Source organism: Phoca vitulina, unplaced genomic scaffold (genome assembly GCF_004348235.1).
Source record: "Phoca vitulina isolate PV1807 unplaced genomic scaffold, GSC_HSeal_1.0 scaffold4, whole genome shotgun sequence".
Classification (NCBI taxonomy): domain Eukaryota; kingdom Metazoa; phylum Chordata; class Mammalia; order Carnivora; family Phocidae; genus Phoca; species Phoca vitulina.
The window spans coordinates 74,195,095-74,217,029 of record NW_022589707.1 but is presented as its reverse complement, the minus strand read 5'-3'; the positions used below and the strand labels follow the sequence as shown (position 1 = coordinate 74,217,029).

The 21,935-nt window shown below is 37.0% G+C and overlaps 1 protein-coding gene across 1 annotated transcript in view; it reads right to left on the bottom strand.

The window, feature by feature from the left end:
• SEMA3C (semaphorin 3C) overlaps window positions 1–21,935 on the bottom strand; it is a 177,506-nt gene that overhangs the window by 93,338 nt on the left and 62,233 nt on the right. The window lies entirely within an intron of this gene.

Here is a 21,935-nt window from a genome sequence, read left to right as displayed (position 1 = left end):
ATGCTCGTGGTTATTTTTATTTATTGCCTCTATACTGAAGTAAAACATAAATCAATAAACGCAACGTTAAGTTTATGATACTATTTTATTGAAAAATTATTCACATTTTGTAAGAATCTCAACTCAGTTTTATCACTGGCTATCATCAGCTCAAAACTAAAATAGATCAGCCAAAAAAATATAGCAAAATATAGCAAATGAGCAGATTCAACAACAACAACAACAAAAACAAAAGTAATGACAGTGTGATGTCTTCTTAGCTTCTCTTCTGTTTTATGGTTGTAATCAATACATTTATCATTTTAGGATTGGTATTTTCTACTTTAAATATTTACCTTACTTTCTCAACATAATTCTAACTAGTTTGATGTCTTTTTCTAGAAATTACTTGAAAACAAATCTACTCTTTGCCCATTATACCTCATTCAGAAGGCTATGTTGTTTAAATGACAGTCTACCTATGTATATATCAAAAAGTAAACCATAAATATTCAGATGACCTGAATGTTTAGATTTTCAGTATCTCAATGATCACTGACTCATGCTCACTTAACTTCTACATTATGTGTAAAATTTGTGCCTGTATAGCTGAACTCTGAAGACAATGAATGCACCATGACAATTAAAAAAATCAATAATCAGTATAGCAGATTCAACTTTCTTTCCAGCCAAAATGCTCCTTTGTACAATTTACACCTTTCCCATTCAAATGGTTCAGTATTTCTTTGTTCTTGAGATTATGATCTTAAGAGAGTGACAAACTGTACAAAGGAGTTTGCTTTCATAACTTACTGTTTCAATGATGAAATATTTCTAAATTTTAGATGTTGAATCACAAATGCACTTCTAGAAATTCTCATAGGCTGTGGTGTGACTTAAACCAAAATCTGAAATGATAAGAATTCTTATAGAAAGCCATGAACTATATTCTGTGAACTCTTAGGCCATATCCCATATGTAAAGATAGAGAAGTCACAAATTTAACCTATTTCCTGGGCATATCAGTTCAGAATGTTTGCCATTATATTCTTCAAGCAGTTCTACATCTAGCCAAGAATCTGAAAATGTCATGGGAGTAGCACAGTGATTATGAAGCCTGGCTGTGGTACCAAACTTCCGGTGACATCGAACAAGTTACATAACCGCCTTGGGCTTTAATTTTCTCATTTGCAAAAAACAACAATATCACCTCTACCAAGAGTTCCCATGGAAATCAATTGAATTAATACATGTAAATATTAGAAATGAATGACAGAAAAAGTATACAATAAATTCTAATAATTATTAGTTAGTATTAGTATAGTATTATCAAATTTGAATTACTATCAAAAAGATATTGAATTAGATAAATAGATACACATTTTTCTTTTTTTTCCCCCTTTTCTTTTAAGGAGCTAGATTCCTAAAATTACTAACACATGATCATAAAACATAGCCTGTGATATTTTGCCCATACAATGACAGTAAAGTGTAGGATTTTTTTATGTGGAAGTTATAAAAATACCTCAGAAGAGTCTTGAGAAGTCAATCATGAGAGAAGACAAGAACAAAAGACATTGAAAGATGATTTTATTATTTTTTTTTTAAAGATTTTATTTATTCATTTGAGACAGAGAGATACAGAGAGAGAGAGAGAGAGCATGAGCGGGGGGAGAGGCAGAGGGAGAGGGAGAAGCAGGCTCCCCGCTGAGCCAGGAGCCCGATGTGGGGCTTGATCCCAGGAAGTTGGGATCATAACCTGAGCCAAAGGCAGATGCCCAACCATCTGAGCCACCCAGGCACCCCTGAAAGATGATTTTAAACAAGAGACTAGATGACAGATCTTGAACTCGGAGATTTGAGATGCAGAGTGCTGTGCGGCATGCTAACCTAGTTCTAAATTACTGAGCCTCAGTAGGCATCATAGACAGATAGGTGATGTGGTTGGCAGCAGCGGTACCACTGGCCCAGAAACTGGAACTGCTTCTTTCATGAGGAAAGCAAGACAGGGGAGAGGGATGTCATTCAGGAAAAAAAGTCAGCCCCTGCCAGACCAGAGGTTATTGCTGAAATAGGGGGAAAAAATATCCAAGAGCTCAGAACATGAGAGAGAATATAGAATCCAACAAATGTCACTCAGAGTTTGCAAAGATAAAGGCTGCCTTGATTTTGCCTAAAATTTACATAAAGCTTGCTTTTCATCATATGGAGGAGACTCATGGTTGTATAATTTCTCTATAAAAACATCAGGAGAAGGATATAGCTTGGGGTGAAGAATAGATGTTCAACATATACCTCTTCAATAAATAACTCTCAGTGAAATACATGGATTATAGAAGTAAAATGTGACTGAGTTCATGGCCTCTGGGGCCCAACCACTGGAGTCTGAATCCAAGCTCCGCCATTTCGTTTCTATATGTTCTTGGCAGGTGCATTTATCCCTCTGCACTCTAGTGTCCTCATGTGTAAGATCAGAATAATAATAATAGTACCTACCTCACAGGGGTGTTGTGAGGTTTAAATTGTTGATATACATCAAGTACTTAAAAGAGTGCCTGTCCCATAGTGACATGGGTTACATTATTATGACTTGGGAAAAGACATCAAGCTTCAGCCAGCAAGGTAAGAATAATTCCTTACACATGGAGGAAACATGGAGGACAAGACTGCCTGGTTTTTATGTATTCATGTATTTAATACTTCATTTTTTTTACATGTAGAATGTACTCAAAGTATTTGAACAGGAGAGTGAAATGATAAAATAAGTCATTTTTAAGGAAAATAATTTGTTTGAGTGGCAGGATAGTTTTAAAGTATGTGAGAATGGAAAACTAAGAGATGAGGATATTCCAGATATAATGTTGATAAAGATGCTGATATGCCAAAAGTGGAAAGGAAGAGTTGATGTGCAGAATGCTTAAAAGAAAGGATTTGGAATTGACTTTATATGAAGCTGGTCTGGGGGTAAAAGGAAGCTGTAAACTAAGAAAAGGAGAAATGAACATGCCCTTACTAGTTTTGGGGGATTTGAAAAGGAAATTTCTTTGGTAGAGAGATTGCTTGAATGTTGACAGATTAAATTCAAAGCAAAGCAGTTATGTCCCACAAACATGTAAAATTAGAATAGCAATTTGCCATTAGAAATATCAAATCTGCAAGTAGAGTTTTTCCTGTTCTTCTCAGGGGTTATGTGAGTCTCTGAGAGTCGACAGCTCTGAGGAAGCCCTGAGAAGAAGCTCTGAGGGGAGTAAATCTAAAGTGAAAAGCAAAACATAGAGATGCACTGATTGCTTCATCCAAAAAGAGCAGCTCTGTAACTGAAACCGAAAGCAAATCATGATGTATAGGCAACAGTGTGGTATTGGGGTGGGAGTACACAATCCGAGTCAGACAGTTCTGAATTGAAATCCTAGCTTCATCACTTACTGAGTATATTATTTTAAGGAAGCTACCACACTTTGCCCAGTTTTGATTTCCTCATCTATAAATCGGTTATATTAATACCCTTAAGGGATGTTGCACCAGCACATAGCAGAGGATCAGGGTGTGCTCGTTTGAGCAGGAGACATTATTGACCTTCCATCTAACAGAACTTTCCTTGTCTTCCCTGTAGGCAGAGCTGGTCTATATAGAACATAGTCGTCCCACCTCACCCCTAGCCAGGGAATGGTTTAAATGGGACATGTGATGAGTTCTGGTCAATGAGATTTAAAGGGAAGCCTTCTGCAGGGGTACTGGAAGAGGTTTCTTCCGTCTTCAAGACTGGCACAAGAAAAGAGGTGATTTCGTTTTCTGCCTCTGGACATTTGTACGTGAGGGATATGATACGTGCCTCAGTTGCTAGCTGAGAATGGCTTACCAAGCCGATTGCTAGCTGAGAATGGCAAGCAAAATTTAGAAAAAAAACCTGGCTGAGGAAATGATTTAATCTCTGAACTCACCCTGGAGCGGCTCTATCACTGGACTACTTCTGTTATATAAAATTAAAAAAAACAACAATATGCATTTTTTTTTAGACACATTGAGGTTTGCATTTCCTGTTGTTGAAACCCTTCCTAGGGGCACCTGGGTGGCTCAGGAGGTTGAGCATCTGCCTTCAGCTCAGGTCATGATCCTGGGGTCCTGGGATGGAGCCCCGTGTAGGGCTCTCTGCTCAGTGGGGAGCCTGCTTCTCCCTCTCCCTCTGCTCCCCCCTGCTTGTGTGCCTTCTCTCTCTCTCAAATAAATAAATAAAATCTTTAAAAAAAGAAAAGAAAAGAAAAGAAAAAGAAACCCTTCCTAACTGCCACATCTTCCAAGTATTCACAGCCCCTACCTGTCACCTTCTCATTCTTTCTATCATGGTTTGTTTCGTTCCAGTATTTTTTCAAATAATCATTTTTTCTTTTTCCCTTCTCTTCCTAATCTATACTGAAATAAAACCAAGAGTGTGATCTTAGCCAGGAAAACAGCCTCACCCAAATTTTACTTGCAAGTAACAAACAATGGCAGTTTTCCTCTTTATCTGTTTCATTAAAAAATAATCAATTTCTTGCATTAATTCAAATACCAGAGGGAGCAATAATCGCATTAGCTGAAGATCTTTCTGGTCCAAGGATTTTATCTATTTTTCTGAGCCATAAAACTATCTTCAAATTTAATTACCTGCCGCCCATTGACAGTTGACAGCTGTTAACCAAGGAAGATTTACTTAGGAAGTGCCCTGTTAGAAACCTAGAAGCCAAGGTTATTTTGTTTAAATGCTATTTAAGTTGCTGTTAGTTAGCCATAATTGACCTCTGGAGCTTGGGAAAAAAACAAAACAAAACAAACTTTCTTTTAGCATAAAGAGATGAGTTCAAAGGATTGAGGATTTTTATCTATAAAAAGAATGACTAAAGAATCCATCATTTTGGTTTAATGTAGATCCAACATAAGTCAAATGAATGAGTCAATGATTTGGTCACAGTGAGGGAAAATGACTGATCTAATGATTTGGCTAGTGAGAGAAGGAAATCACAATTACTGGTCTTTCATCTAAACAAGTCAAAGAAACACCGTCTTTTTATTTCTTTAAATCTTAACAATGATGTCATCGTTTTTATACGTGTTGGAGGTACCACTTGTGCTGTTTCTCAGAACATGCTCAACTGATTGAGAAGGAACCTTGGCTGAGAGTATGTAGTATTAGAAAATTCAGTGCCCCACAAAGGGCAGTGTAGGTCTCTAAGTCCCTGGGAAAATCTCTTGGGAAACAGTATTTAAAAAAAAAAAAAAATTGCATGCTTCTATCCTGAAATCTGCATTATTGTAGAGTTCTATGATGGAAAATTACTGTAATGCCTTCCATGCCAATGCTCCCTGAGGGAAAATCTGCAGCACAATATGCTTACCTGAAATTCATGTATTGACATGGATTTTCCTTTGTAATAGAAACTACTGTGGGCCTTGAGAATTTAACCAAGGTTGGGAGAACAATACATTCTCCCAAAATATAAACTCTAGCAATATAAGCTTCTGTGTTCACTTGAATATAGTCAATATATTGCTGTAGCAATTACAACATAATTTAATATACAGTAATATATGGTCTATAAACATCTATCTCTAACCACGTAAGAACTAACGTTTGTTCTCTGTTGAACTAGTCGGAGATCTTAACATTTCTGTGGTGACTAAGTCAATAAAAACTCATTCGTGTGCTCAGAAATGTGATCTTGGTGGAGGAGGGTAGAGAGTTTTTCTCTTTCACGAACAATATATAGCTGTTAAACTATTAAGTAGGGGAACTCATTCACTCAGAACACTACATTATCTTTGGCCTTTTATAAATGACAAGTAGAAGATTAATTGAGTGAAAATCAATTCCCAGGGTCTCTCTATTAGAAGCATATGCTATGGTTACTTATTAATTATATTTAAAGTTCATGATGTATTATTAACTTATGTATTCGATACGTATATATTGAGCCCTTACCACAGCCGACTAGACACTGCTCAAACACCAGGACACAAATATGAAGATCCCAGGCCCTCACAACAATTCCAAATCTTATCTTACATTCTGTTATTCTGTTTGGCTAGCCCACCATGACCTTCTCAACATAAACCCTAGCTCTCCCCCAGGCAGAATGCGCATCTACAGATTTCAAAGTAAATCCTGAGGATATCTTTTACTTCAGAGATATTGCCACTGACAGGATAATTTCCCCTCCAGAATGTCTTATCTCAGAAGAATTTTAAGTAGAGTGGGCTTAAATGACCCATCCTCTCCCTGAGGCTCACTATTTTGAAACTGGGTTAGAAACTGAACTTCACCTGTCCCCTTAGGACAAACAGGCAGATAAAGACAAGAGCAGTCAAACTTCACCAGAATGAAAAGATAGCTCCTAATTCTTACAGCAAAGAGAGGTCAGAAGGCATGTTGTTAAAACCATATTTGCTTTAAAATAATAGCCCCAAATAGCCAACACTTGTGGGGCTTACCAGTAGGAGTAATGGTTCTAGGTGCTTTATAAACTTATTTCATTTAATTGGCATTCAAAGCCTTTGTGTTAGGCCTCAATGTTATTCCTGTTCCACACATAATGAAACTAAAATTCACAGAATTTGAGCCATCTAACCAAGGTCACACAGAAATGAGTAAAAGAGGCTAGAGCCAGGATTCAAGGCAAGGTGAGTTCCTTAATCCATGAATTCAACTGAATGCCCTCTTGTTTTTCAAATCAGACAGACTTTAGCACTATTTGTTGGTCTTCTAGCATGTTCGTCCTGCACATGAGTCTGTGCAATATCAAATGTAGTCTAAGGAATGCCTCTGCCCCTCAAATTGTCTTTGTTAGTTTGAGGACCGTGTCACGGAGTGAGGGGGAGGGGTGACCACACTCCAAACAACTTGAGAATGATCAAAAATTCTCAGGGATGCCGTTCTTACTAAACGATCACACCAAGTCTGAGAAAGGCTACTATGAAAGTGAGGTAAGAGTCAAACATAATTTCACGTAAAGGTAAAAAGTTCTACTTTTCTGTGTTTTTTGATGGATGGGCATAATTAGCTAAGGAGAGGCAAAATGCCAAGTGGATGAGAGAAGGAATAAGGGAAACAGTTCTATTCAGTGAGCCTGGCCATGGAAGGGTAACAGTGAATACAGACTATCTCCCAGGAATTGTGTCAGAGGGAAAATTAGCCAATATACAGAAGCCTTTAAGAAGGATGGTTCTCATTCTAGTTTGCCTGAGATGGTCCAGCTTGTGGCTGTTTTCCCAGAAAAATTATCTATAGTGTCGCTTCTGTACTCTGAAAGGATTCGTGGTTTGGATGTTAAATTATATAGTCACTCCACTTTTAGCCCCTTTTTCTTGTTTGACATGGCTTTCCATTACTTTTAGAACATCTAATATTCTTTGTGTCCTTACCATGATCTGGTTCAAGATTACCTCACTAAAAATCTCAGTCATCACTTTTTGCCTATTTTCTTTTTGTTCTCATCCCTCTGACCCTTCTTTTCACATTTCCAAACATGCCTTCCTCCTTTCTGCCTCAGGGCCTTTGTACATGTTCTTCCTCCTGCTGACAGGATTCCTCCTGCCGTTTTCTAACCCCCACTCATAACTCAAAGCAGTAGTTTCGACGTAACTTAAATTGGATGCTTCATAAAGGCTTCCTTGATCCTCTAGGTGAGGTCACGTCTCAGGTCTGTTGATATTTGCTCAATTTCCCTTTGTGGTTTTCTCTTAAAGACTGCCTGGAAGATCACTTGGAATGTTCTAAAATACCATGGTGGAGGGTGGGGGACTACATTCTATGACTTGCTAAGACCCTCTCTGTCTTCTGTAGAGTTTTACAGCTGAAATTGCCTCTGAATACAAGACGAAGTTCTTTGTCCATTCACAATCTACCCTTTATCTTGCTATATTGAGTCTTAGGATCTTTTAATCTTGATGAACTAAAAATTAGGAGAATGAGGGGTGCCTAGGTGGTTCAGTTGGTTAAGTGTCTGACTCTTGATTTCAGCTCAGGTCATGATCTCAGGGTCATGAGATTGAGGCCGCGTTAGGCTCCATGCAGGGCATGGAGCCTGCTTGAGAATCTCTCTCTCTCCCTCTCCCTCTACCCTTCCACCCTTCCCTCCCCTGCTTGTACATGCTCTCTCTCAAAAAAAAAAAAAAAACTCTCAAAAAAAAAAAAAGATTCTCTCTCCCTCTCCCTCTGCTTCTCCCCTAACTCATGCTCTCGCTCTAAAAAAAAAAAAAAAACAGAAAAAATTATGAGCATGAGCCAATAAAATGGGAAAAAATGCTATCAAATTTCAAAAATTCAGGCTTACATGATTATAATTTATTCCTATTAAAAGGTGAGGTGTATGGATGGGAAGAGGGGGGATCATTTTTAGAATTAGCCAACTGGGGCTGAAGTTCTAGCCTCACCATTTGTTGATACAGCGTTTGATTTACCCCCTTTCTCCCAATCACTCCCTTCTACCCGCCCCAAACTTGGGTCTTGTATCTACAAAATAAAAGGAAGAATGAGATTATTTATAAATGAGAATGATCTCCAATGTTCCCTGCAGCAATAAAAATGTCCATGAAAATAATTCCTTTTCCACTGTTTACAAGTATTACCTACTGTTGTAGAATATCTGTAAAGCTAATGTAATCTTTCACATTACTATAAATCTCACAGGAAGAAAGGGTATGTTTAAAAACTATCTTAGAAATATGACCACAGAAATACAACTGTGTCTTTTCTGGAAAACAGGAAGCTAAACCAAAACCTAAGGTGTACCTTTCCCCTACCGAAAGCATATTCAATTTGTGTTGTGTAGTTCAATCAACTGGAGAATTACAAACTCTGACGGACCTCCCTTCTTCTAAGCTCACTTGGGAGACATGAAAGCACACTTCAAGGATGTTAGGTGTCAATCTCTGGCTCCTTGTATAGGAAGTGGTGGCTAGATTCTATCTCAGGGTGAAGAATATACAATTGGGAAATAGCTAAGATGTCTTGAGAGTCTCTGAACTGGAAGGAAGTAACTTCTGGAAAGTAGCACCAAATCTGAATCTATTGTTAAGCTGTAGAGGACAGCATGGATGAGCTGAGCCATCATTATCATCACTGGTGTTCCTACTGTCAGGAAGGCCTCAGTTTCAGAGTGTCCACTTGAGATGTAAACAAGGGAGATAACTTGTGGAGGAGGAAACACTTCATCTGACACCTCCTTTCTAGAACTCTTGACACTTCTGGAAAAGCCGCCCTGGGCAAGGTATTCAAAATCATCAGTCCAAGGTAGAAACCTAACAACAGAAACCCAAAACCAAAACAAAACAAAAAACAACTAAGGGGGATATAATAACAATTGGAGAATGGTGTAAATTAGTATGTCTCTACCAAATATAATATTACGCTTTCATTACAATTGTTTATGTAGAGATTTGAAGATATGGAAAACATTTTTCATGCTACTAAGTTTTAAAAGCAGGCTATATTCAATATGAAAACTGTTAAAAATTATTCACAGAAAATAAGAGTAAGAGGAACTATTTTATGGAAAGTCTTTCGGTGGTGAGATATAGAAATTTAAAGACAAGAAGACAATCCCTCAAACCAACATGTGTACAATGGGCAGGAGGATAGGGGAGATTCCATGTGCTGGGTGAGGTCTCTTGTCACTTCTCACCCCCACAAAGTTCTGTAACTTTCATGCCACCGTTCTCTATGACACAAAGCTTACCTTTTATATCATACAGTAGGCTCTACACAAAATTAAAATATTCCTTGTGGTGTATATTTATTCAGTCATCCAACAGAGAGTATATAAGCCAGGGCTAGGTCAAAAGATAAACATTCTTGGTTGCTCTCCTCAAAAGTGGATGGTGCAGAATGGAGGGACACAAACAACTGCAGCACAAGAAAATGACTCAGGGGGTGCCTGTGTGGCGCAGTCGGTTAAGCGTGGGTCTCTGGGTTTCCACTCAGGTCATGATCTCAGGGTCGTGACATTGAACCCCCCGCCCCGGCCGAGGGCTCTGCATTCAGCATGGAGTCTGCTTGAGATTCTCTCTCCCTCTCCCTGCCCCTCCCCCTTTTACACGCTCTCTCTCTCTAAAATAAAGAAATCTTAAAAAAAAAAAAAAGAAAAGAAAGAAAGAAAGAAGAGAACTCAGGAAATTAAGGGAGAACTGAAAGAAGGTTAAGGCTTCCTGGAAATAACAAGGAAATCTTAAACAGAAGGAAATGCTTGACCTTATGTCCTCATTCAACAAATATTAGTTGAGCCACTTTGTCTATTAAACTAATAATCACAGTGATAAATGCCAACATTTACCAAACGCCAACAAAGTGTGGTAAAGACAGGATCAGTGTTCAAGGCGAGGGCAGCTGCTTTACATCAAGAGTCAGAAAAAGCCTCCGCAGCCAAGTGTCATATAAGCCGTGACCTGAGGAATAAATATGGGTTAATAAAGAAACATTTTCCAGGGAGTGGAAAGAACTTAAGTAGAAACCCTGAGATGGGAGATTCAAGGATAATGAGAAGTTTTTGCAGTTGATAAAGAGGAGGATTTGAGCAGGCTTTGTCGAGCAGAAGTAAGGAGTCAACCAGCGTGCAAGAAAGCAAACTTCTTGGATGTCACACAAGCAACAGGCAACGATGCAAACTCCTCGTGTATCAAACCAAAGTGGCTGATTTTTCCAAAGTTGCTGAAGGTGCCAGTGGAAAAAAAAATCTGAGGAAGTGCAGGCCATGATCACTTACAAGTTTGTTAGATAAATTCTGCTACTAAAGAGTTCTCAAGAGCAAGATTATTTTATGATACAATATTGAGTGAGTAAAGCAGAATAAAATTATTTGCATAACTAAACTATAAGATGTCCGCGTAGAAATACATATGCATAGACAAAAGTCTTGGAAAATACTCAACTTGTTAACATTCTTCTTCATGATGTGCTCAGTTAAGAGTAAGAATCGGGATAGTACTGACGGCTCAATTTAACCTTGTGTCAGTTTAAAGAATTATAATTACTCTTTAATCAAGAGTCAGGCAGTGCAAACTTTCTCTACAGACCTTTATGATTTAAATATATTTTCATACAGGAGTCTGGATGCACTGCACCTAACTAAATGCTGAACTATACAAAGAAAGAAATACCAGCTATCACTAACTGGAAGACTGCTGTATATTGCCAAAATTTTTTGATCTCTAGATTCTTTCAGCATGGACCACCCACAACTTTTAGTAAGACAGACACAGACAGACTATTTGGATTTTAATAACCCAGCACCCCCACCAACCAAAATTCTTGAACTCTGTTTTCACTTGACACATTCTTAAACCCATTTTCATTTGCACACAGAAAAATATCATAAACTGTATACAATCAACTCTCACATCCAAAGAACTGGGCTTCATGAACAAAGTAATACAGAGCTGCTTTCCTAAAGAGACAGCTATTTTATCTAAACATTATTTAATTCAGTGTGACTCATTGTTTAGCCAAGTTACTGCATTTGGCTTCAAAACAAAGAAACAAGTTGGAGAAATGTAGAGGACAGTAGAAACATGTTCATTTCACTTTAAACACATTCGTCAGTCATTCAGTGCAGAAGCCTCCTTTTCTCCTTTCTTCTTGTATCTCTCTCCCCTGACATTGTCTAAAATACAAGGTCAGTGACTCTCAGTGCTCAGCTTCTGGAGGAGAGATTTAAAGGGAGTCCTTGGGAGTGTGCCCCTACATAGTAATAGAGCTCCCCTTTGATTCTTTTCAAGAGAAACACAAAGGATCCCACCGCACTTCCTGCAGCTTTGAAAAGCCTAAGACTCATCATGTATACAATGGCTTGCATATACAATGAATAAGCAACACATTTCTTTTTTCTTCGTCCTAGACCTGGAAACCATTTGCTTCCAAATTTCACATGATGGTATTTAAGATGGAGTGGGTGCGGCATCATTCAATCTTTCAAAAGAGAAGATCACTGTTGCGCTTTTCTGTTTTTGCTCTGGAAACAAGATATTTATCATTCCTGGAGGCACTTCAAGGAGAATAGCAGAATATGGACTCAGAGTGTATGTCCTTTACAAAATGCTATTGCCTCCACGAGGTAAGCATTAGCCAAGACTGTCTCTTTAATTTTCAGGGTACAAGTAAAATCTTTTTGTGGAAATAAGGCACACTTAAAAGAGGAACTGACAAGCTTATGGGAAACCAAAAGTTTGACCTGAGTATTAACAGCTCACGGTCATCTTTTTAACGTGGAGGGAAGTTTCATTCCACTGATTTATAGCCAGTTTTTTTCAAAAAGCAAAACATATTTTACTAGACAAAACGACAGGTGCAGATAGTTGGGATGGTGTTATTTGAGGGATTTCACATTACACAGTTCAAGTGACTTAGCAAGAGTAAGTCAAACAAGCCACTTTATGCCCTAAAACCAGAAGAGTGGATATGTAGGTTTCTAGTTAGGCATTTGCCTTGGGTTTTTCTTCATCAAAGAGATGTACAGGTTGTACATCTATAATTTTAAAGCTTTGCAAGTTTTATTACTCATAAATAATGAATGTAAGAATAACCAAGACTGCCTTTTAACATCCAAGTGGAAAATTACTTCAAGTTAGTACAATTCAAGTCCAAAATCATATTAACCTAACACATAGAGATAATTAAAATGAAACTCTTTTTTTCGTTTTGTTTTTCTGTTTTTTGGTTTTTTTTTTAACCTAATTCATTTCCTGGAATAAAGTCTGATGTTTAAAGACAGAGAGATCTATGCTCAAATCTTGGCACTGCATCTGACTAGCTATGGGGCTTTGGGCAAGTTATTTAAATTACTGGTACCTAAGTACTCCCACCTGAATGATGGAAGTAATACCTATCTCATGGGACAATTATGCTAATAGAAAGAGAAAATGTGTGAAGCACCTCAAGCATAGTAGCTCTCACTATGGTCCCCATGCCAAGATGAAAGTTTCAGTTTTAAACAGGATATTTGTACACTGTCTTAGCTTTAGGCCGTTAGTCTGCAATTGTTTTCTGAATTAATCCTGCTAAATAAAGTCTGTGAATTAATGTCTAATTTATACTGAAGTATAATTTGTGTACCAATTAAAAAGTTAGGATGTTTCCAAGTTCTAGCAAAAATAATTCTCAAATTCCATCACAAAAGCAAATGATTTTTTAAAAATACAACTTTTCTTCATCTTTTTTCAGTTTGCCTCTCTTAAATTACCACTCATGCTACCTTCCACCTATTGAGAATATATGAAGTACCTATCAATTTACTAAAAAAGTTTACACTATCTTATTTAATCTTCACAGCTATCCTACTAACTAGGTCCTACTGTTTTCTGCATTAATATATGAAAAAATTGTGGATGAATCTTGGGTAACTTTCCCTAGTTTTGGATATAAGTCTGTGTGACCCATAGTCCATGGTCCCTAGCCTTTCATGGAAGATGAGAACACACTCAGCTGGAGGACTTGGTCTCCTTCATTTTTCTCTGGGTATAGCAGTGCTTTTCAAATTTTAATATACAAAGAAGAGATGTGTAAATTGCTTATTAAAAATAAAAATCCATAGGAATAAAAATAGTTCCTTCCAGAAATACTTATTCAGAGAGTCTTCTCAGATCTCTCTGTTGAACACATGAAGTTTGTGGTAGTACCACGGTGACTGCCAAGGAGATTAACCAAGATCTTCCCAAGGTTGCCTCCTTCTTACAATTCAGATTTTAACTGGCACCTAGTCCAAGGGATATCTGTGCTCGCTTTACCTAAAGAATGCCCTCCCAGGGGCGCCTGGGTGGCTCAGTTGGTTAAGTGTCTGATTTTGGCTCAGGTCATGGTCTCAGGGTCCTGGGATTGAGCCCCACAGTGGGTTCCCCACTTAGTGGAGAGTCTGCCTCTCCCTCTGCACCTTCCCCTGCTCTCTCTCTCTCTCCCTCTCTCTCTTTCTCAAATAAATAAATAAATATATCTTAAAAAAAATAAGAATGTCCCTCCATATTATTCTCTATGTTGTAGCCCTATTCTATTGTAGCCCTATTCTATTATCTTCAAGTGCTTAAAATTTTTTCTGGCCTTAAGCCTCAAATGTATTTTAAATATTATGCTGTTTGGGATAGAATTAATATCAATATTAGAGTCTATGCATTACATGTGAATTTTTGACAATGACTTTTTAAAATATCATCTCACAAAGAACTCAAGATTTTCCAAAAGATGAAATTGTTTTTTTCACAAAGATTTGTGTGAAGATTAGAGATAATTTATACTTTGGCCCAATTTTCCTCTTTCCACAAAGAATTTGGAGAGTCTCAAAAATGCATGACATGGAAACATCTGTGCAGAAAAGCTTTCTCCCCAGTTTTTGGTACAGAATATCTCTAACTGATATATAAATAAGATCCAAAAATTCATGAGCAAGCTAATTATTTGAGATTCAAAACTAATTTTTCCTTTAATAGCTACATTTGTGGTGAGCATAGCATAACATATAGGTTGTCAAGTCACTATGTTGTACATCTGAAACTAACATTGTAAATCATTGTGTATCAACTATACTTCAATAAAAAATATGAAGATAAAAAAAAGAAACCATTGTTATAAGTGGGACTGAAGTCCACAGTTCTCCCTTGCAAAAAAGCCTATCTAATTATCATGTTAATATTACTAATAATGATATCGAAGCAAATATATGTCAATATTATTTTCTAAGATTTTACGTAAATGATCATTTATCTTCATTACAGTCCTACAAGGTCTGTAGTGATCCGGTGTGTGGTCAGGGCGTCAGGGTAAATACCTTCCTTGCCACATCTTGTGTCATCTAGCAAAATTACTTAATTCTTTGGAGCCTAAGTTTACTTATCTGTAAACTGGGGATGATGAAATCATATATCTAATGGGTTTGTTAGGATAAATTAATATATTAAAGTAGTTAGAACAGTTACAGGCACATTATATTGCTCATAATATAGTAGCTGCTATCATTTTCTTATTTTCAGGGAATAGCAATATCCTCCAGGAAAGTCAGACATCTTTCTTTCTCCAGGTGACACAATGAAAAATGACCAATGGGAGAAATCTGAAACTAGGTCTTTCTGTCCCTAGAGCCACTGTCCTTTCCAACTCACCATACCATCTTTCTACAGTGTCAGGGCACCACCCTTTGAACTCCACCTGACCCCCAATGGACCAGGTCTTTTTAAGGAAATGCATGCAAAGTGCTAATTGAGCACATCACTGCAGTAATTTTCAAGATATATAATATATATAATATAGCCATCATGAAAATACCACTCTAAATCTCTGTATTTGTTTTGTAAAAACATCTTTCTCTTTGTCAAAGAATCTCATTCCGTACATGCTTAAGGAGCAGAACTCACCAAATGAAATCAGAAATTCAATGACAGATCAGCGAGAAATTGTTCTTGTTGAGTCTTGAGTAGGAGCTCCTGAACCCTGCCTGTCCAACCTCTCCCACTTCACTGTTTACAAAGCACAGATGTACTACTCAACTTTTTACTCCCAGTCCACGAGAGGTTTCTGCATCTCAACTGTTCCCTCACATAAATTGAAAACTATTGTAAGGCAAAAACTGTCAGGAAGTTTAAAAATGGGAAACAAAAAGTAATCATCCCTGTAGGTACTAAAAATTGGACACCATCCTTTATGGCATCTTTAACTTTTTTAAACATATGCTTCCTGAGTCTTCTTAGTTGGACATCACTAAACCAACTGCTGTTGCAAATAGCATAAAAATTAAAAAATAAATCATGTCTCCTAGTAACGTACAGTCTTCAAGAGGAGGTATAGTATGTTCGTAGTAATATAATACAAGGCAGTAGAAAATAACTGTCTTTAAAGACAGGCACAGAATGACACAGGAATCTATCATCCAACCTATAAACCAGGATATCATTCTCAATTCCTCCCTCACAGCCAATCAATCAGTTGCCGAGTGTTGCTGATTTATCTCTAAAATGTCTCTCGAATCTGTCCTTTCTTTTCCATCCCAATTATCACTCTTTAATTCTATACACTTGTCATATCATCTCTGACTGGATAATTGCATGAAATAGATAATTTCTCTTCCTGTCGTTAGTCTTATCCCTTGTTCAAATATTTACTGAACATTGGGAAAACACGGGCACTATGAGGGATTCTGTGTTCTGGGTGCTAGGGATACAAAGACTGTGACCCTAACCTACAAACCAAGTGGAATTCTCACATCAGCTTCATGTTTCTACCTGAGTTAACTATCATCCAAAAGCTAAATGTGACCACGTCTTTTACACACACAGCACTCCTGTCCCACTTTAAGTCTATTCAGAGACTTCCTATTTCCTAACCTGATTGTTCTGAGCTTGTTAGAAGCTGTGGGGCACTTTAAGAATCTAGCAAATCTTAGGGCCTTTTTCTCAAAAATTTCATATGTGATTATAGTCATAAAATGTTGCACACAACTTCAGGATGTCACTGATACCTTGGAATTCATTCAAATATCCCTCCATTTTCAATGAGGAGGGTCCATGCACCCAGGCTATAAATGTCCCATCTAAAGGGAAAATTCCATGTCTACAAGTTTGCTGAGCAAGGCTTCTCATGACTTAACCTTTCTTACTTCCTCAGCTCTAACACCTGGTATTTCCTCCTTGATCTTTTTGTTTCTGCAGTTGAGCTACCTGTAATGTCTGACAAAAACATTTTACTACCTCATGCTTCTCAGCTATGTTCATATTAGTCTTCTTTGTCTTATCTGCCTGGCTAACTTTTCCATGTTTTTAAGGCTTAACTAATCATATAATTTCTATAAAGTCTTTCCCAATTCTCACTTTCTCCTGTGAGAAATGAGAATAATGACTTACCTTTATTGATAACATATGATTTTTCTGGCACTGAGATGTGTTTTAATTACCTATATTTAATCCCAGCACCATGAGATTTATATATTGTACTCCATGTCTTATAAAGAAACTGCTGTTAGAGGAGTTAAATATGGGCTGATCCACTGTAGCTATGGAGTGGTAGAGTCAGGACTGGAATCCAGAATCCAGGGAAGCTTGACTCTGAAGTTCTTCCCATTGTAACACTTTGAGTACACATCCATTCTTACCCATATTAGACCTAACCAGACTCATTTGTCCCACAAATCTAGGCACTCTTTAAAATTTTTATTATTTCTTTTAGAAACTTCCAGAATGCCTTAAAGAGATGGGAAAACTGTACTGATTCAATGAAAATTCTTTGAAATGATCTGTAAAAGTCCTTAAATTCTCAACCCAATTTGGGAGAGGGGAGGGAGAAGAGAAGAGAAAGGATTATTTGTCCCAGCAGGTGGTGTTGCCTGACTTAAATTAGTATTTGTCATTTACCAGCGAGGGAATTTGAGGAGAAAGTGCTTTAGACTAATCCTTTTCAAATGAGGACAAGTGTTTTTGTTTGTTTCTTTAAAAAAAATTTCTTTAATATATAATAAAAGTGAATTTCTAGGCAAATGAAAATTAACAACAACTCCGCCATACAAAATAAAAGCCCAGATGTCTTCACGTTAGATCCAGTAGACATTATTCTGTCAAATGGCTGTACTATGATTTCCTGTATTTACCACGGTCTGGACTGGTAACAACTGCTGGCATTCTCCACCAGTTATGGAGGACCACACTTTGAATAGCGCTGGTACGAACAAGTTTGTTTTGTTTTTTCCTTTTCTAAAAGTAGTAAGAGCAAATTCACTTGGCATTCTCATTTTGCCTGTGCAACAATTAGGACAAACAATGAATGAGTCAACAATGCAATTCGTCAACATGGCTCCCAGTACTGAGCAATCTACACAGGGCTCACTGAGGCAGCAGGCCTCAGACCTACTCTTGCTACTAACAGCCAAGTGGCATTGTGGAAGGCTGTTACTAGAATGAGAATCAGTAGCAGACAAACCACCATCATGTTCTTATAACCAGCTTTTTACTCTTACACATACCATCTAACTCAGCCTCAGTTTTGCATAGAAGAGTTGAACCAAATAATAAGGTCCTTTCTAGCATTGGTCTTTTGCAACTTTTAGACTTTCTAAAACTACCCTTGACCTCTACCCCAACATAAACTGAATTCTTTCTAATTTTATCTATAATATGCTTTTTCTTCTTTCCCAGTATTATTTCCACCACTACACATGCAACTAATCCCAGTGTCTAAGAAGCAGTTACAAAATTTCTGAACACTGCTCCAACATGTGCACTTAACTAAATTTCAATTTGTATATTTCTAGTTTCCTCAGATTTGATAATGAGAATAAAAACATAACTAAATTTTGGGAAAATAAAAACATTTCTTCCTTTTTTTTTTTTAAATGAGAGAGAGAGAGAGAGAGAGGGAACACAAGCAGGGGGAGTAGCAGGCAGAGGGAGAAGCAGACTCCCTGGAGGGGCTCAATCCCAGGACCCAGGGATCATGACCTGAGCTGAAGGCAGACGCTTAGCTGGCTAAGCCACCCAGGCATCCCAAAAAACCATTTCAAGTAATATTTTGGATTTTGACTAGAACTATACCCCCTGTTTAGTCTCATAACTTAACCTGAAGCTCTAATTCTTGCCCTTAGGAAGTCATATTTTCTCTCTCTTTTTTTTTTTAGGAAGTCATACATTCTCTTGATTAAAATCCTCCATCTATAGAGATCCCTTTCCCTGTCTAGTACACACTTGTGCATAAAGTCAAGCAATTTAAAAATTATTATATATTACGTGATAACTTTACTACCTTCATGTCTCCATAGCCTGGACATAGACTAGCATTCAAGGTCAGGTCATGGGTCACTGTCAAATGCTTCTTCTCTTATTAAAAAAAAAAAAAAAAAAAAAAAAAAAGATAGCCTCCATTAGATAAGTCTAAAACAATTTCTTAGTCCCAACCTTTTTAGTTTTTGATGTTTCATTCATCAAAGGATTTCTACTCTCTCTATTCCTCTGGTAAGTATATTTAGAAAACAGGCAAAATACTCCAAGTCCAAAATTTTTTTTTTTCAAATCAAGCTTCTTTCTTATCAGCCTTTTCTTTATCTTATTTTAATTTATCATTTCTTTCTTACATATCATTTCTGCAGCCTATGTAGTTTGTAGAATGTAGTCATTTTCATCCCATGTTTTCCTTTCATTTTTTAATCTATGATGGATCTATTCATGATGATTTTGTTGTAGAATCTAGATCAAGGAATTCTTTTTCTGACTCTGGAATCCCTCTTGAAACTGAAGACAATCTCTTGCAGAAGAGATGATAAGATCACTCATAAACCCACTTCAGCACCCTACCCTTACTATGTTTTACAGCGTAAAACAGTTTACACGTTTCTTAATCTAAAAAGTTTTACTGCCTCTTTAACCCAGCACTTGAACGTTATCCAAAACATCATCTTGCAGATAAGTTTCCAAATTTAGCCTTAAGAATGTCCATCTAATTCCACCATGAGGAGATAATTGCTTAATCTCCTACAGTTACTATTCTCCATGAAAAATAATACAAGAATGTTTATTTAGCCTTTATTTTATATCATTTATAAGCAGCTTTTCCACCTAAAATTTCACACCAGAGAAATAGCAAGACTAAGTTTTACTAAAGGTGGCAATTAAAGAACTTTTGATGCTTTTGCTGAATAGACACATACAAAGAAAAATTACTATTGTTGAAAAAATGCTTTTCTCTGATTTTAAAACCTTAATATATTTTTTAAATTTATAGACTATATGTTACTTTTATCAAGGTTTCTACTCCCATGTATAATAAAAAATTATATGCATGAAAATACATTTTCTTAAATGGGGATGCTGCAGAATATAGTGGATAATAATGTGCCTTTTCATAACAGTTTTGCAAAGAAAAAGAAAATAAACCCTATAGATGAGGGTATAGAGTAATAGATACTCTCAACTTCAATTGGTACAAATATAAATTTGTATACTGTTTCTGAAAGGCCGGTCAATTATAGATTGAAAAGTTAGACAACAGTTCCCTTACGGGATAATATGAGAGACTATCTTTATGGCCTTGGAATAGGTAGATTTGTTAAATAGGGCAAACAAGTATAAACCAAAAGAAAAGAATAATGAATTGGAATACATTAAAGTTGGAATCTCCATTTATGCAACAACAAGTCTGCTATGGAAGAATATTTGTAAACTCTTATAACCTACATAAGGCTGATATCTGGACTATATAAAGAACTCCTGAAAATCAGTAAGAAAATATAACCTAAAACAAAATGTGCAATGTCTTGAAATAATTGCCCTAGAAGATATCCAAGTGAATAACAAACATTTGAAAAAGTATCCAAAATCATTAGTCATGCAGAGAATAGAAATTCTATAAAATATAATGACATACCACTGTATGTCATTAGCTAAATCTTTTGTTTTAATAAAAAAAAAGTTTTAAAGACAGTAATTTCCAAGATTTGGCAAGGATATAGAACAAATGGAATTTCCATCTACTTCTGAAAGGAATATAACTTCATAATAACTACTTTGGAAAATAATTTGGCTCTATCTGCTCCATCTGAACATATGCATACTATATGACCCAGCAATTCAATTCTTAGGTATGTGCCAAAACACATGTATGTATATGAATGTTCACAGCAGCTTTATTCAAGATAGCGCCAAACTGGAAAAGACATAATTGTCTACGAACAGGAAAATGGATAAACACTCTATTTTCCCACAAGGGGTAGTACTCAGCAATAAAAAGCCTGAACTACTTCTACTCATAACAGTGTCAATGAATCTCTCAAACAAAATATTAAGCAAAACACGTTAGACAAAAATAAAATACACAATCCCATTTATAAAAAGTTTAAATTAATCAGGCAAAATGGCGCTATGGTGTTAGCAGTTGGGACAGTGGTCACATTCGGGGAGAATGAGAGGCACAAAGAGGACACAGAGATTTTTCAATCTCAGTGAAGTGTGGTTGCTTGGTGCTAACTCATATGATAACTCATTTATACAGAAGATTTTTGCACTTTTTCGGTACTTATGTTTGATCTGTGGAAAATTGCATTGTAAAAAAGAAGACGCATTTAAATCTATACATGCATAGTTTCTGAATCAGGCTGTGTTAGTTTTTGAGTTGCTGTAGCAAATTACTATGGGCTTTGTGGTTTAAAACAACAGAATTGCATTCTCTCAGTTCTGGAGGCCAGAAGTCCACCATCAGTATCACCAGGCTGACAGGGAGCTGTTGGCAGGACACACTACCTCTGGATGCTCTGGAAGAGAATTGTTCTTTGTCTCTTTCAGGTTCTGGGGCTACTGACGTTCCTTGGCTTTGAAACCACCTCCCTTCAGTCTCTCCCTCTGTGATCACATTGCCTTCTCTTCCTCTTCTGTTTCAAATGTCTCTGTCACTGTCTTATAAGCAAATTTGTGGTTGAACTTAAAGCACACCTGGAAAATCCAGGATAATCTCCAGATCTTAAGAGTTTAAATTGATCCATACCAGTGAAGTCGATTTAGCCATATTAAGTAACATTCACAGGTTCCGGGGATTAGGATGTGGCTGTCTTTCATGGAGCCACTATCTGCCTATCATACGTAATGTCATTGATAGTAATCACGAAGCTAGCAGGGAGGGAGAACTGCATGTTTATGGATAATGGTATCAAAACATGTAAAGAACAGGGAGTCACAGTCCAAAATGGCCACAGAGGATGCCAATAAAGAAAAAGAAATTGAATATAACCCACTACGAGTAAAAACAAATGAAAATGTCCCTAAAATGGGGTACATTATTACGAAAGAGAATTATCAATTTTAGCTGTTCTTACACATCAAAAATCGCACCAGTGACAATCTTCATTTCAGCATGATAAAAACATGATTGAAAGGCGAAAATCACAAGCAACTTTTGTTTGTTGGGGTTTTTTTTCCCCCACACTTCAGCAACCCTCTGCCATCTCTAAATGCCTGTGCTTATTACTCTTCTGCAGTTA